Consider the following 15,147-nt stretch of genomic DNA (forward strand, 5'->3'; position numbering starts at 1 on the left):
TGTTCAGCCCCTGTGTCCAGCTTTCTGCCCCTGTGTCCAGCGTTCTTCCCCCTGTGTCCAGCGTTCTGCCCCTGTGTCCAGCTTTCTGCCCCTGTGTCCAGCGTTCTGCCCCTGTGTCCAGCGTTCTGCCCCTGTGTCCAGCGTTCTGCCCCTGTGTCCAGCTTTCTGCCCGTGTCCAGCTTTCTACCCCTGTGTCCAGCGTTCTGCCCCTGTGTCCAGCGTTCTGCCCCTGTGTCCAGCGTTCTGCCCCTGTGTCCAGCGTTCTGCCCTTGTGTCCAGCGTTCTGCCCCTGTGTCCAGCGTTCTGCCCCCTGTGTCAAGAGTTCTGCCCCTGTGTCCAGCGTTCTGCCCCTGTGTCCAGCTTTCTGCCCCTGTGTCCAGCTTTCTGCCCCTGTGTCCAGCACTCTGCCCCTGTGTCCAGCTTTCTGCTCCTGTAATAGAAGAAAGGCGTTCCAGCTCCTTTAAAAATTTCAAAAACTTTATTTCTCCATTAAAATGCGAAACAGCAATCCTTGCCTTAATGCGAAAATGTGAGTGCAGAGTACATGCGACGCGTTTCGATCTAAATGATCTTACTCAATGCATGATGTTTGACAAACTGCAGTGGCTATTAATATACAGATGGACCAATCTCTTCACTGATACAAGTCACATGACTCATTACCACAGGTCCTATACATGTGAACTCCACTGCAGCTGCAAGAGATGAACAAACAAATAAGCCAAGGTAACACAACATACTTAAAAAATGTAGATACACAATAATAAAAACAATAATACAATAAGTAACTAGCAGTAATGATACATGATCTCATTTTTACGATTTAGACCAAATGGGTGTCTTGTTCCCAAATTGAAAATCCAGAAAGCTTCTCTGGTCAGAAGCTGTCTTTTGACATCTCCACCTCGCTGTGATAAATTAATATGCTCTATGCCCTGGATTGTCATGGTAGATGTATTCCCTTCGTGGTGCACATTAAAATGTTTGGCGACAGCTGATATATTTTTACTAGCGATGTCATTTTTTCCTAAGTCCCTTAAGTGTTCAGATATCCTAGTCTTCAGCTTTCTGGTCGTGCAGCCTATATACGCTGCATTGCATTCAGTGCAATCGATTTTATAAACCACGTTCTTAGTGTGACAATTAATGAAACTTTTTATGTGATAGGTTTGGGTTTTATCTCTGTTCTGGAACATATTTTTTACCAGTGCATTACGGCAAGTGGTACAAGCGGCAACTCCACACTTATAAAAACCTTTACATTCAAGCCAGGTTTTGGAAACCGGCTGTGAAGAAAAGAAACTCGGCGATAAAGAGTTGCCAATAGTGGGCGCCCTTCTCGCCACAACGTTAAGACCATCCCTAAGGATTTCAGAGAGAAAATCATCTTCTTTTAATAAAGGTAACCTTTTCAAAATAATATTTTTTATCTCCTGAAATTGAGTGCTATACTGAAAGCACACATACGGTTTTTTCTTTCTGGCCTCTTTTTCTTTGTTTTTTTCTTTGTCATGGGTCAAAAGACTATCTCTGGGCTTACTATCCACTATTTTTTGTGCTCTGCTGAGGGTCCAATCTGGATACCCTCTTTTTTTTAATTTAGTTTTTAACAAAGAAAACTCCTCTTTGCTTGCCGTATCTTTACTACAATTTCTTTTGAGCCGCGTGTATTCCCCAACGGGAATCGATTTGACGGTATGTTTGGGGTGGCTACTTTTAGCGTGTAGTACAGTGTTCCCACTGATGGGTTTAACATGCATTTTACTATTGATGATCTCATCGTTTACACCCATTAGATCAAGATCCAGGAAGAAGATTTCATTCTGGTTCCATCTGTGGGTGAATCTAATGCCATAATCGTTCCCATTAATGTACTCCATGAAGCCCGGCACGGTAGACACATCGCCACCCCAGATGATAAGGGTGTCATCAATGTATCTACCGTACCAGACAAGGAGACTGGCAAAAGGGTTATCTGCACAATAAATGAAATTACGTTCCCAATACGACATAGTAAGATTAGCTAATGAGGGTGAATATTTAGCCCCCATCGGAACACCTGTTCTTTGCTCATATACCGTTTTTTCAAAGGAAAAAATGTTGTGCTTCAAAAGAAAAAAAGTGACATCCAGGACATAATTAGTAAAGTCTTGTGTATAAGTACTGAAATTTTCCAAATAGAAACGTACCGCTTCCATGGCCAATGTGTGTGGGATACACGTGTATAATGAAATTACATCACAACATAGCCATGAATGGTTTTCGTTTCACACTTTGGTAGAAAAAGTTCGGAGGACCTCTCTGGAATCTTTAATGTGACCGGGTAATTTGACGACAAGCGGTTGTAAGATGGAATCCACCCACTCACATAAATGCTCATTCATTGAGCCTATGCCCGAAACTATGGGTCTCATTGCTGGTAAACCCACCCCTTTGTGTACTTTAGGCAAACCATATAGTTTGGGCATTTTAGGATGGGGAACATATAGATAATCTGCTTGTTTTTTACTGAGGATACCTAGGCTCAAGCTTTCATTTATGATGATGTTAATTTCCTCATTATATCTCTTTGATGGATTTCCCCTCATTTTACCATATGTTACATCGTCCGTTAGTAGTTCCAACATTTTATCTTTATAATCATTTTTGTTCATAACGACTATCATGCCCCCTTTGTCACTTTTTTTTATAATTATCTCTTTTTTGTTTTTCAATTCTGTAAGAGCTTTCTTTTGTTTATATGTGAGATTATTAGTTTTATTTTTATATGTTGTTTTAGACATTTTGTCCTTGAGGTCCTTTAAATCTTTTTCTATCTTATCTTGGAACCTATCCATACACTCCACCCTAGATTGAATTGGGTAGAAATATGGATTTTTAGTGCCAAAATGAGTAGTCTGTTTATTATGTGTGAATTCCGTTTCATTCTGTGCCGATAAATCCAATAGACACGAAAGCGCTAATTGCTCGCCAAAGTCCAAATGTGCAAACTCATTTTCCTCTTGTTTTTGCGTTTCTGAGACTCTCTCCTCTTCACTGTTGGAGAAATATTTTTTTATGGTAAGATTTCGTATAAACTTATTAACGTCCATAATAGTCATAAATAAATTAAATTCATTGTCCGGCACCAAATTCAAACCCAGGGACAATACATCTAATTGATCAGTTGTAAGTTCACAATTGGAGAGGTTAATGACATTACATCTTATTTCTTTTTCTGTCTGCTCCGATATCTGGTGGTCACTCTTGGTATATTTGTTATGCTTTCTCCCACCCCGTCTTTTACGTTTTTTGACGGTTTGTATGATGTCCTCCTGTTCTCCCATGTGTTATTTTCCAGGGATATATCTGATGTACTGATATTTGTATCCGTTGATTCGGCATCTGACGATATAAAGCCCACCTGCGATTTATTGGTCGGTTTTCTATGAGCTGAGCTGGTTTTTAAAATGGATCTCTCTCGAATTTCCGTTTTTTGCGATCCATGATTTCAGTTTCAAGCATGCTGAAACTCTCCAAACAAGAGATGCGAATTTGGTGGAATAATACTACGCTACATAATTATCTGGCAAAAGAGATGATCCCACGGGGCTTAAGAATAAAAAAAGTCTCCACCACGATCTATTCTGAAGACTTTCAGAAAGAATGGAACCAGGTACTGACGAATTGCTCATTGAATCTGATGAGACTGCTAATAAAAAATGAGGAACTGAAATTGGGTGAAATACAAAAGAACATTGAGGAACTAAATATCACCCTTGATAAATTCAGGGATTCCTCACATTTCGAATCCTCGTTAAAAATAATGAAGAATAATATCAGCATGCTTGAAACTGAAATCATGGATCGCAAAAAACGGAAATTCGAGAGAGATCTCAAAGATTATGCCTCGGATAAAGTTTATAAGTGGGGTCAGTGGGACAGAAATTATAAATTCCCGAGATCCATTTTAAAAACCAGCTCAGCTCATAGAAAACCGACCAATAAATCGCAGGTGGGCTTTATATCGTCAGATGCCGAATCAACGGATACAAATATCAGTACATCAGATATATCCCTGGAAAATAACACATGGGAGAACAGGAGGACATCATACAAACCGTCAAAAAACGTAAAAGACGGGGTGGGAGAAAGCATAACAAATATACCAAGAGTGACCACCAGATATCGGAGCAGACAGAAAAAGAAATAAGATGTAATGTCATTAACCTCTCCAATTGTGAACTTACAACTGATCAATTAGATGTATTGTCCCTGGGTTTGAATTTCGTGCCGGACAATGAATTTAATTTATTTATGACTATTATGGACGTTAATAAGTTTATACGAAATCTTACCATAAAAAAACATTTCTCCAACAGTGAAGAGGAGAGAGTCTCAGAAACGCAAAGACAAGAGGAAAATGAGTTTGCACATTTGGACTTTGGCGAGCAATTAGCGCTTTCGTGTCTATTGGATTTATCGGCACAGAATGAAACGGAATTCACACATAATAAACAGACTACTCATTTTGGCACTAAAAATCCATATTTCTACCCAATTCAATCTAGGGTGGAGTGTATGGATAGGTTCCAAGATAAGATAGAAAAAGATTTGAAGGACCTCAAGGACAAAATGTCTAAAACAACATATAAAAATAAAACTAATAATCTCACATATAAACAAAAGAAAGCTCTTACAGAATTGAAAAACAAAAAAGAGATAATTATAAAAAAAAGTGACAAAGGGGGCATGATAGTCGTTATGAACAAAAATGATTATAAAGATAAAATGTTGGAACTACTAACGGACGATGTAACATATGGTAAAATGAGGGGAAATCCATCAAAGAGATATAATGAGGAAATTAACATCATCATAAATGAAGGCTTGAGCCTAGGTATCCTCAGTAAAAAACAAGCAGATTATCTATATGTTCCCCATCCTAAAATGCCCATACTATATGGTTTGCCTAAAGTACACAAAGGGGTGGGTTTACCAGCAATGAGACCCATAGTTTCGGGCATAGGCTCAATGAATGAGCATTTATGTGAGTGGGTGGATTCCATCTTACAACCGCTTGTCGTCAAATTACCCGGTCACATTAAAGATTCCAGAGAGGTCCTCTGAACTTTTTCTACCAAAGTGTGGAACGAAAACCATTCATGGCTATGTTGTGATGTAATTTCATTATACACGTTGTAAGGATTTCACTCACTCAGCTGCGACGGCTGACACTCAGGAGACGTGTTCCTTTAAAGTTCACTGGGTTTATTGCTTCATAAACCATGTGGCAAATAACAGAAAGCAAAATGGGCCTTTGGTTCAGGCAAAGAAAAGCAAGTGTCCAGTTCATCCGGCTCAGTCCTGAAGCCGTAACACACTCAGGAGGGTTTCACCTCCACACATATCTGCTGTGTAAAGGATTAGCCAGTCTTATAAAGAGCTAACCCCACCCAGTAACCCATCACATGATTAGCCATGTGGTCTGACATTACCACAGGTCCTGAAACACATATACAAGATTATGTGCAAGAAAGGAATACTCCGGGCTACATTACAGCAACCAGGCACTTATGTGGCACATACCTCCCATCGACTACAAACCCTTTAGCCATGCTACATACCTCCCCCCTCTGCCTAAAGCCGTGGGGCTTGGCACTTTCCCCCACTAAACAAGGGATTCTCGATAGGGCATCCGCATTACCGTGCAGCTTTCCGGCCCTATGTTCCACATGGAAACTGAAGTCCTGCAGGGCTAAGAACCAACGGGTGACTCTAGCATTTCTTCCTTTCGTTTCTCTCATCCACCTAAGCGGGGCATGGTCAGATACCAGTCTAAATTTACGTCCCAGCAGATAGTACCGCAATGTGTCCACTGCCCATTTTATGGCCAAGCACTCCTTCTCAACGACTGAGTAGTTCTTTTCAGATGAGGACAGCTTCCTACTCAGATAGAGAACAGGATGCTCCTCCCCATGTAGTTCTTGGGAAAGGACTGCTCCCACCCCAACATCTGAGGCATCTGTCTGAAGAATAAACTCTTTCTTGAAGTTTGGGGCCATCAGAACGGGTTGCTTACACAAAGCGTTTTTCATTTCTTGGAAGGCTGACTCTGTTTCTTCGGACCACTTAACCATTACTGATTTTGTCCCTTTTAGCAGGTCAGTCAGAGGCGCAGCCATCGTGGCGAAGTTTGGGATGAACCTCCTGTAATATCCCACGATTCCCAGGAAGGCTTTAACTTGTTTCTTGGAAACTGGTTTTGGCCATGTTTGGATTGCCTCCACTTTATTGATTTGGGGTTTTATTTCTCCATGACCCACTATGTATCCAAGGTACTTAGCTTCTTCTTTACCCAAGGCGCACTTCTTCGGGTTTATAGTAAATCCGGCCTCTCTTATAGCATCCAACACCGCTTGGACTTTCTCCAGATGACTCTCCCAGTCCGGGCTAAAGATGACGATATCATCTAGGTACGCAGCAGCGTAGACCTTATGGGGTGCAAGGACTCTATCCATAGCCCTCTGGAAGGTCGCCGGAGCTCCCTGTAGGCCAAACGGCATCCGGGCATATTGGAAGCATCCATCAGGTGTCGAAAAGGCCGTCTTCTCCTTGGCTTCCTGTGCCATGGGGATCTGCCAATACCCCTTTGTCAAATCCAAGGTGGATATATATCTGGCGTGCCCAAGCCTTTCGATGAGCTCATCAATACGGGGCATGGGATAAGCGTCGAACTTGGAGACTTCATTCAACTTCCGATAGTCGTTGCAAAACCTCCACTCTCCATCAGGTTTTGGGACCAGGACAATTGGGCTCGACCAACCGCTCTTGGATTCCTCAATGACCCCAAGCCTCAACATACGCTCCACTTCCTTGGAGATAACTTCTCGACGAGCCTCAGGAATACGATAAGGTTTCACATTCACCCGCACATGTGGCTCTGTTAGGACCTCGTGCTCTATGACCTTCGTGTATCCTGGCAATTCTGAAAACAGTTCCCTGTTTTTCTGGAGTAACTCCCGGCACTGCTGTTTCTGGGTCTTTGATAGCGTCTCTGCTATAGTAACCGCTCCAACCTCACCTTCTGGGTTGCTTAACAATGATGGAGTTGCTGTCGGCTCTCTATCTTGCCATGGCTTGATGAGGTTGACATGGTAAACTTGGAATGGTTTCCGTCTTCCTGGTTGGTGAATTTTATAATTTACCTCACCAAGTTTCTCGACAACCTCATATGGCCCTTGCCATTTGGCCAAGAACTTGCTTTCCACCGTTGGAACTAACACAAGAACTCGGTCTCCCGGATTGAACTGCCTCACTCTTGCAGACCGGTTGTAGACCCTGGCTTGAGCTTCTTGTGCTTGGAGAAGGTGTTCTTTCACGATAGGCATCACCTTTGCAATCCTCTGCTGCATCAGGGCCACATGCTCAATGACGCTTCTGTGGGGTGTGACTTCGGCCTCCCAGGTTTCCTTGGCTATATCCAGGAGTCCTCGTGGATGTCGGCCATTTAGAAGCTCAAACGGTGAGAACCCTGTGGAGGCCTGTGGAACTTCACGAATGGAAAACATCAGATAGGGTAAGAGACAATCCCAGTCTCTACCGTCTTTCTCTATAGCTTTTCTCAGCATGCTCTTTAGTGTCTTGTTAAACCTCTCAACAAGGCCATCTGACTGGGGATGGTACACCGAGGTCCTCAACTGGGAGATCTTCAGGGCTTTGCATAACTCCCTCATCACCTTGCTCATGAAAGGTGTACCCTGGTCAGTCAGGATCTCCTTTGGCAGACCTGTCCGGGAAAAGACATGGACCAACTCGCGGGCTATGCTTTTTGAGGAAGAATTTCTCAAGGGAATTGCCTCAGGATAGCGTGTGGCATAGTCCAGGATGACTAATATATACTGATGGCCCCGAGCTGATTTAACTAAGGGACCGACCAAGTCCATGGCAATTCTCTCGAACGGTACCTCAATAATGGGCAGTGGCACAAGGGGGTTCCGGAAATGAGGAGTAGGAGCAGTTAGCTGACATGTAGGGCAGGACCTGCAATAGTTCACTATTTCCCGGTGACACCCAGGCCAATAGAACCTCTGCACAACCCGTTCCTGCGTTTTTTCCACCCCCAGGTGTCCACCCAAGATGTGTGAATGGGCCATGTCCAACACTTTCCGTCTATACGGACCCGGCACTATCAACTGCTCTACCAACTCCTCCCGTATTTTCGTGACACGGTACAACAACTCCCCCCTCAACAGAAAATGGGGAAATCTTGTGTCTGCCCCCGGCTCCTGTTCCACCCCGTCAATAACTGTGACATTATTAAAGGCTTCCCTCAGAGTGGGGTCCCTATGTTGGGCAGTCCCAAAATTTTCACCGGTAACTTCTAACTCCAGAATGTCAGATGTAGGGGATACTTCCTCCTCATCCCCAACCAGAACACAAAAAGGAAAACTGTCTGCCTCTGGGTGTGGCGATACCCTTCCAGGGTTCACTGGTTCCCTGCCAGGGAGCTCAGAACCATTTCCCCACAAATCCCAAAACAAACAAATCCCGGCCAATAATTATAGGGTGCAACAAGTCCTGAACCACGCCGACTATGTGGGACTCAGTGCCACATGCCGTTTCAATGTCCACCCTGGCCATAGGGTAGTCCTTTGCATCACCATGTATGCACCGCACTCCGACCTTCTTTCCTGGGAGCAGGTGGAGAGGAAAAGTGGCCCTCACCAGGGTCACTAGGCTCCCCGAGTCTAACAGTGCCGTTACTGCTCGACCGTTCACCTTTACGGGACACGCTTGAGGTCCCTCGTTGGATGGAGAGTTCACACTACAGGCTGGATACGCATAGTATGAACAACGGCGTCCCATGCTGCAGTCCATCTGCTCAGTGGTTTGGGAACAACGGGCAGCTATATGTCCTGGCTTGTGGCACCTCCAACAAATAATATCACCCGTGGGGACCTTGGGCACCACCTCCCCCGCCCTTTGTGACCTTGGACGCACCACCCCTTTTTGGGACTCAGCTGCCTTCTGGGACCCCCAGTACGGCATGGGCTGCCTCCCAAAGGAGCCTTCCAACCCTTGGTATCTCTCAACCAGTCCGATCAGCTCGTCGGCATTCTGGGGATCACCCTGGGCAACCCAAGACTGTATAGGCCTCGGGAGGGAATGGACAAACCGATCCATCATCACCCGTTCTACCATCTGTGCAGGCGCAGAGGATTCTGGCTGCAGCCATTTCTGGACCAGGTGCAACAGATCAAACATTTGGGAACGAGGTGGTTTGTCCCGGTGATAGCCCCAGGAGTGAACTCGCTGTGCCCTGACAGTCAGTGTCACCCCCAAACGTGCGAGAATCTCGGCTTTCAATTTGTGATACTCTTTGGCATCCTGCAAGGTCAAATCATAGTACGCCTCCTGGGGTTCTCCCGTCAGGTATGGCGCAAGTACCTCTGCCCACTGCTCTGGCGGAAGTTTTTCCCTCTCAGCGACCCTCTCAAACACCGTCAGGAAGGCCTCAACATCATCCCCGGGAGTCATTTTCTGCAATGCGCGTCTTACCGTCTTCCGGACGTGGGTGTCATCAGCCAAACCTGGGGTTGGGGCGCTCGCCTTGCCCTGGATGGCGGTTGCCAGAAGCTGCATCTGCTGCTGATGCTCCTGCTGGCTCTGCTGCATCTGCTGCCGTTGCTCCTGCTGACTCTGCCGTTGCTCCTGCTGGCTCTGTTGTATCTGCTGCATCAACAGCCTGTTGGTCTCTTGCTGCCTTTGCTCCTGCTGGCTCTGCCTTTTCTCCTGCTGTGACTGCATCTGGACCAAGTGTTTCAGCAGGTCCTCCATTTTCTCCGGCAATGCTTGCTGGCTTGCAACAGCCTTGACCCAGGACATTAAAAAATAAACTCACGTCTCCGCTGGGAACGCTGCCCGCATTCTCCACCAATTGTAAGGATTTCACTCACTCAGCTGCGACGGCTGACACTCAGGAGACGTGTTCCTTTAAAGTTCACTGGGTTTATTGCTTCATAAACCATGTGGCAAATAACAGAAAGCAAAATGGGCCTTTGGTTCAGGCAAAGAAAAGCAAGTGTCCAGTTCATCCGGCTCAGTCCTGAAGCCGTAACACACTCAGGAGGGTTTCACCTCCACACATATCTGCTGTGTAAAGGATTAGCCAGTCTTATAAAGAGCTAACCCCACCCAGTAACCCATCACATGATTAGCCATGTGGTCTGACATTACCACAGGTCCTGAAACACATATACAAGATTATGTGCAAGAAAGGAATACTCCGGGCTACATTACAGCAACCAGGCACTTATGTGGCACATACCTCCCATCGACTACAAACCCTTTAGCCATGCTACAACGTGTATCCCACACACATTGGCCATGGAAGCGGTACATTTCTATTTGGAAAATTTCAGTACTTATACACAAGACTTTACTAATTATGTCCTGGATGTCACTTTTTTCTTTTGAAGCACAACATTTTTTCCTTTGAAAAAACGGTATATGAGCAAAGAACAGGTGTTCCGATGGGGGCTAAATATTCACCCTCATTAGCTAATCTTACTATGTCGTATTGGGAACGTAATTTCATTTATTGTGCAGATAACCCTTTTGCCAGTCTCCTTGTCTGGTACGGTAGATACATTGATGACACCCTTATCATCTGGGGTGGCGATGTGTCTACCGTGCCGGACTTCATGGAGTACATTAATGAGAACGATTATGGCATTAGATTCACCCACAGATGGAACCAGAATGAAATCTCCTTCCTGGATCTTGATCTAATGGGTGTAAACGATGAGATCATCAATAGTAAAATGCATGTTAAACCCATCAGTGGGAACACGGTACTACACGCTAAAAGTAGCCACCCCAAACATACCGTCAAATCGATTCCCGTTGGGGAATACACGCGGCTCAAAAGAAATTGTAGTAAAGATACGGCAAGCAAAGAGGAGTTTTCTTTGTTAAAAACTAAATTAAAAAAAAGAGGGTATCCAGATTGGACCCTCAGCAGAGCACAAAAAATAGTGGATAGTAAGCCCAGAGATAGTCTTTTGACCCATGACAAAGAAAAAAACAAAGAAAAAGAGGCCAGAAAGAAAAAACCGTATGTGTGCTTTCAGTATAGCACTCAATTTCAGGAGATAAAAAATATTATTTTGAAAAGGTTACCTTTATTAAAAGAAGATGATTTTCTCTCTGAAATCCTTAGGGATGGTCTTAACGTTGTGGCGAGAAGGGCGCCCACTATTGGCAACTCTTTATCGCCGAGTTTCTTTTCTTCACAGCCGGTTTCCAAAACCTGGCTTGAATGTAAAGGTTTTTATAAGTGTGGAGTTGCCGCTTGTACCACTTGCCGTAATGCACTGGTAAAAAATATGTTCCAGAACAGAGATAAAACCCAAACCTATCACATAAAAAGTTTCATTAATTGTCACACTAAGAACGTGGTTTATAAAATCGATTGCACTGAATGCAATGCAGCGTATATAGGCTGCACGACCAGAAAGCTGAAGACTAGGATATCTGAACACTTAAGGGACTTAGGAAAAAATGACATCGCTAGTAAAAATATATCAGCTGTCGCCAAACATTTTAATGTGCACCACGAAGGGAATACATCTACCATGACAATCCAGGGCATAGAGCATATTAATTTATCACAGCGAGGTGGAGATGTCAAAAGACAGCTTCTGACCAGAGAAGCTTTCTGGATTTTCAATTTGGGAACAAGACACCCATTTGGTCTAAATCGTAAAAATGAGATCATGTATCATTACTGCTAGTTACTTATTGTATTATTGTTTTTATTATTGTGTATCTACATTTTTTAAGTATGTTGTGTTACCTTGGCTTATTTGTTTGTTCATCTCTTGCAGCTGCAGTGGAGTTCACATGTATAGGACCTGTGGTAATGAGTCATGTGACTTGTATCAGTGAAGAGATTGGTCCATCTGTATATTAATAGCCACTGCAGTTTGTCAAACATCATGCATTGAGTAAGATCATTTAGATCGAAACGCGTCGCATGTACTCTGCACTCACATTTTCGCACTAAGGCAAGGATTGCTGTTTCGCATTTTAATGGAGAAATAAAGTTTTTGAAATTTTTAAAGGAGCTGGAACGCCTTTCTTCTATTCCTTCTGCTATTCACTCATCCTGGTCCGAGATGAAGTTCCGTGCACCTGCGTGGATCGGTGAGCTGGCTGTGGCTATTTAGTCTTTTTTTTTTTTTCAGCATATTGCATTTTCTGCTCCTGTGTCCAGCTTTCTGCCCCTTTGTCCAGCATTCTGCCTCTGTGTCCAGCATACTGCCCCTGTGTCCAGCTTTCTGCCCGTGTCCAGCGTTCTGCTCCCGTGTCCAGCTTTCTGCCCCTTTGTCCAGCTTTCTGCCCCTGTGTCCAGCATACTGCCCCTGTGTCCAGCATACTGCCCCTGTGTCCAGCATACTGCCCCTGTGTCCAGCGTTTTGCCCATGTCCAGTGTTCTGCCCCTGTGTCCGGCTTTCTGCCCCTGTGTCCAATGTTCTACCCCCTGTGTCCAGTGTTCTGCCCCTGTGTCCAGCGTTCTGCCCGTGTCCAGCTTTCTGCCCCTGTGTCCAGCTTTCTTCCCCTGTGTCCAGCGTTCTGCCCCTGTGTCCAGCTTTCTGCCCATGTGTCCTGCTTTCTGCCCGTGTCCAGCTTTCTGCCCCTGTGTCCAGCTTTCTGCCCCTGTGTCTAGCGTTCTGCCCCTGTGTCCAGCGTTCTGCCCCTGTGTCCAGCGTTCTGCCCCTGTGTCCAGCGTTCTGCCCTCTGTGTCAAGCGTTCTGCCCCTGTGTCCAGCTTTCTGCCCCTGTGTCCAGCTTTCTGCCCCTGTGTCCAGCACTCTGCCCCTGTGTCCAGCTTTCTGCCCCTGTGTCCAGCACTCTGCCCCTGTGTCCAGCGTTTTGCCCGTGTCCAGCGTTCTGCCCCTGTGTCCAGCTTTCTGCCCCTGTGTCCAGCGTTCTGCCCCTGTGTCCAGCGTTCTGCCCCTGTGTCCAGCTTTCTGCCCCTGTGTCCAGCTTTCTGCCCCTGTGTCCTGCTTTCTGCCCGTGTCCAGCGTTCTGCCCCTGTGTCCTGCTTTCTGCCCGTGTCCAGCTTTCTGCCCGTGTCCAGCTTTCTGCCCCTGTGTCCGGCTTTCTGCCCCTGTTTCCAGCTTTCTGCCCCTGTGTCCGGTGTTCTGCCCCTGTGTCCAGCGTTCTGCCCCTGTGTCCAGCGTTCTGCGCCCTGTGTCAAGCGTTCTGCCCCTGTGTCCAGCTTTCTGCCCCTGTGTCCAGCTTTCTGCCCCTGTGTCCAGCACTCTGCCCCTGTGTCCAGCTTTCTGCCCCTGTGTCCAGCACTCTGCCCCTGTGTCCAGCTTTCAGCCCCTGTGTCCAGCTTTCTGTTCCTGTGTCCAGCTTTCTGCCTCTGTGTCCAGCTTTCTGCCTCTGTGTCCAGCTTTCTGCCTCTGTGTCCAGCTTTCTGCCTCTGTGTCCAGCGTTTTGCCCCTGTGTCCAGCGTTCTTCCCTGGGCCCCCCGGATCGTCGCTCTCAATAAAAAAAAAAAAAAGAAGTTCTTCTCACCTGGCCGTGCTCCTGCGGCGGGCGAAGTTCTCCGTCTCCACGCAGCTGCAGCGCAAGCGTGCACTCGCCGGCGACTGACAATGATGTCAGACGCCGGCGACATGCACGCACTCTGCGGCTGACGTCAGCTGCCAGCCTGTGCCCGCACGTCAATAGCTTTAAACAGCTGCAGCGTCGGCGCTAATGGCCCGGTTACCCTGCGGCTGCCGGTAGGGGTCCGGTGAGCTGATGAGACGGGGGCCCCCTCTGCCCACCGGGCCCCATACGCCAGTCACGGCCGTCATGCCCTGATGGCGGCCCTGCGGTTATGTGCATCAAACAGCATTAATAAGCACGACTAGAAACAAACATTAGGCTTCACATATTATAAATGGACTGGCTCTATGAATTTACAAAAATATAGCCATGTCCAATTTATCGTTCAGTCCGATGGGCCCTTGCGCATTAGTCTCCATGATCCATCTTGTCTCCCGTTAAAGTAGAATTTTATTACGATCGCCACCTTGAATCGGGCTTTTTACTACCTCCAAACCTGCAAACCGCAATACATTCGGGTTCGCATTATGTTGGTCTTGCATATGTTTAATAAAACGGGGGCAACCTTTCCCAGTTGATATTGAATTAAAGTGTTCTCTGAATCTATTAACCATCTGGCGTATAGTTTTACCGATATAGAAAAATGAACATGGACAGAGAATTAAATAGACTACATATTTAGTTTTGCATGTAATGTCGGACTGTGTGATTGATGGAACCTATACGGACGGGATTTTCCAAAAGTCTAAGATGGCAAAAATTACAGTTACCGCATCTATGATTGCCCATGGGTTGAAGTTTCTTAAGCCAATTATTTTCAGTGGGTAGAAGGCGGTTTTTAACTAGTAGATCACCCAAATTCTTTGTACGTTTGTACGCAAATCTTGGGTGATTTATTGTTAGTGCTGATAATTCCCTATCATTTTGTAACACGTGCCAGTTCTTATTTATAGCCGCATAAATTTCTTTATCTATTGGGCTAGGCGTGAAGGTGAATACAAATTTTTTATGGTCTTTCTCATGTGGGAGGGACCGTACGGTTTTCTTGTGGTTTTTTAGCAGATCTTTTTGTGTGAGCTTCCCCACTCTATGTTCGGCTGCTGACAATATATTAGATGGATAATTTCTGTTCAAAAAATTTGTTTTCAGCTCTGCAATTTGTTCTTTAAATATCACTTCGTTATTATTAATTTTTCCATACCGCACCGTTTGGCTGTAGGGTATGCTATTTCTTGTGTGAAATGGGTGGGCGCTAGGGTTGAGCGAAACGGATTGTTCATTTTCAAAAGTCGCCGACTTTTGGCACAGTCGGGTTTCATGAAACCCGACCCGATCCCTGTGTGGGGTCGGCCATGCGGTACGCGACGTTCGCGCCAAAGTCGCGTTTCAATGACGCGAAAAGCGCCATTTCTCAGCCAATGAAGGTGGACGCAGAGTGTGGGCAGCGTGATGACATAGGTCCTGGTCCCCACCATCTTACAGAAGGGCATTGCAGTGATTGGCTTGCTGTCTGCGGCGTCACAGGGGCTATAAAGGGGCG

The sequence above is a fragment of the Ranitomeya imitator genome, chromosome 1 (genome assembly GCF_032444005.1).
Source record: "Ranitomeya imitator isolate aRanImi1 chromosome 1, aRanImi1.pri, whole genome shotgun sequence".
Classification (NCBI taxonomy): domain Eukaryota; kingdom Metazoa; phylum Chordata; class Amphibia; order Anura; family Dendrobatidae; genus Ranitomeya; species Ranitomeya imitator.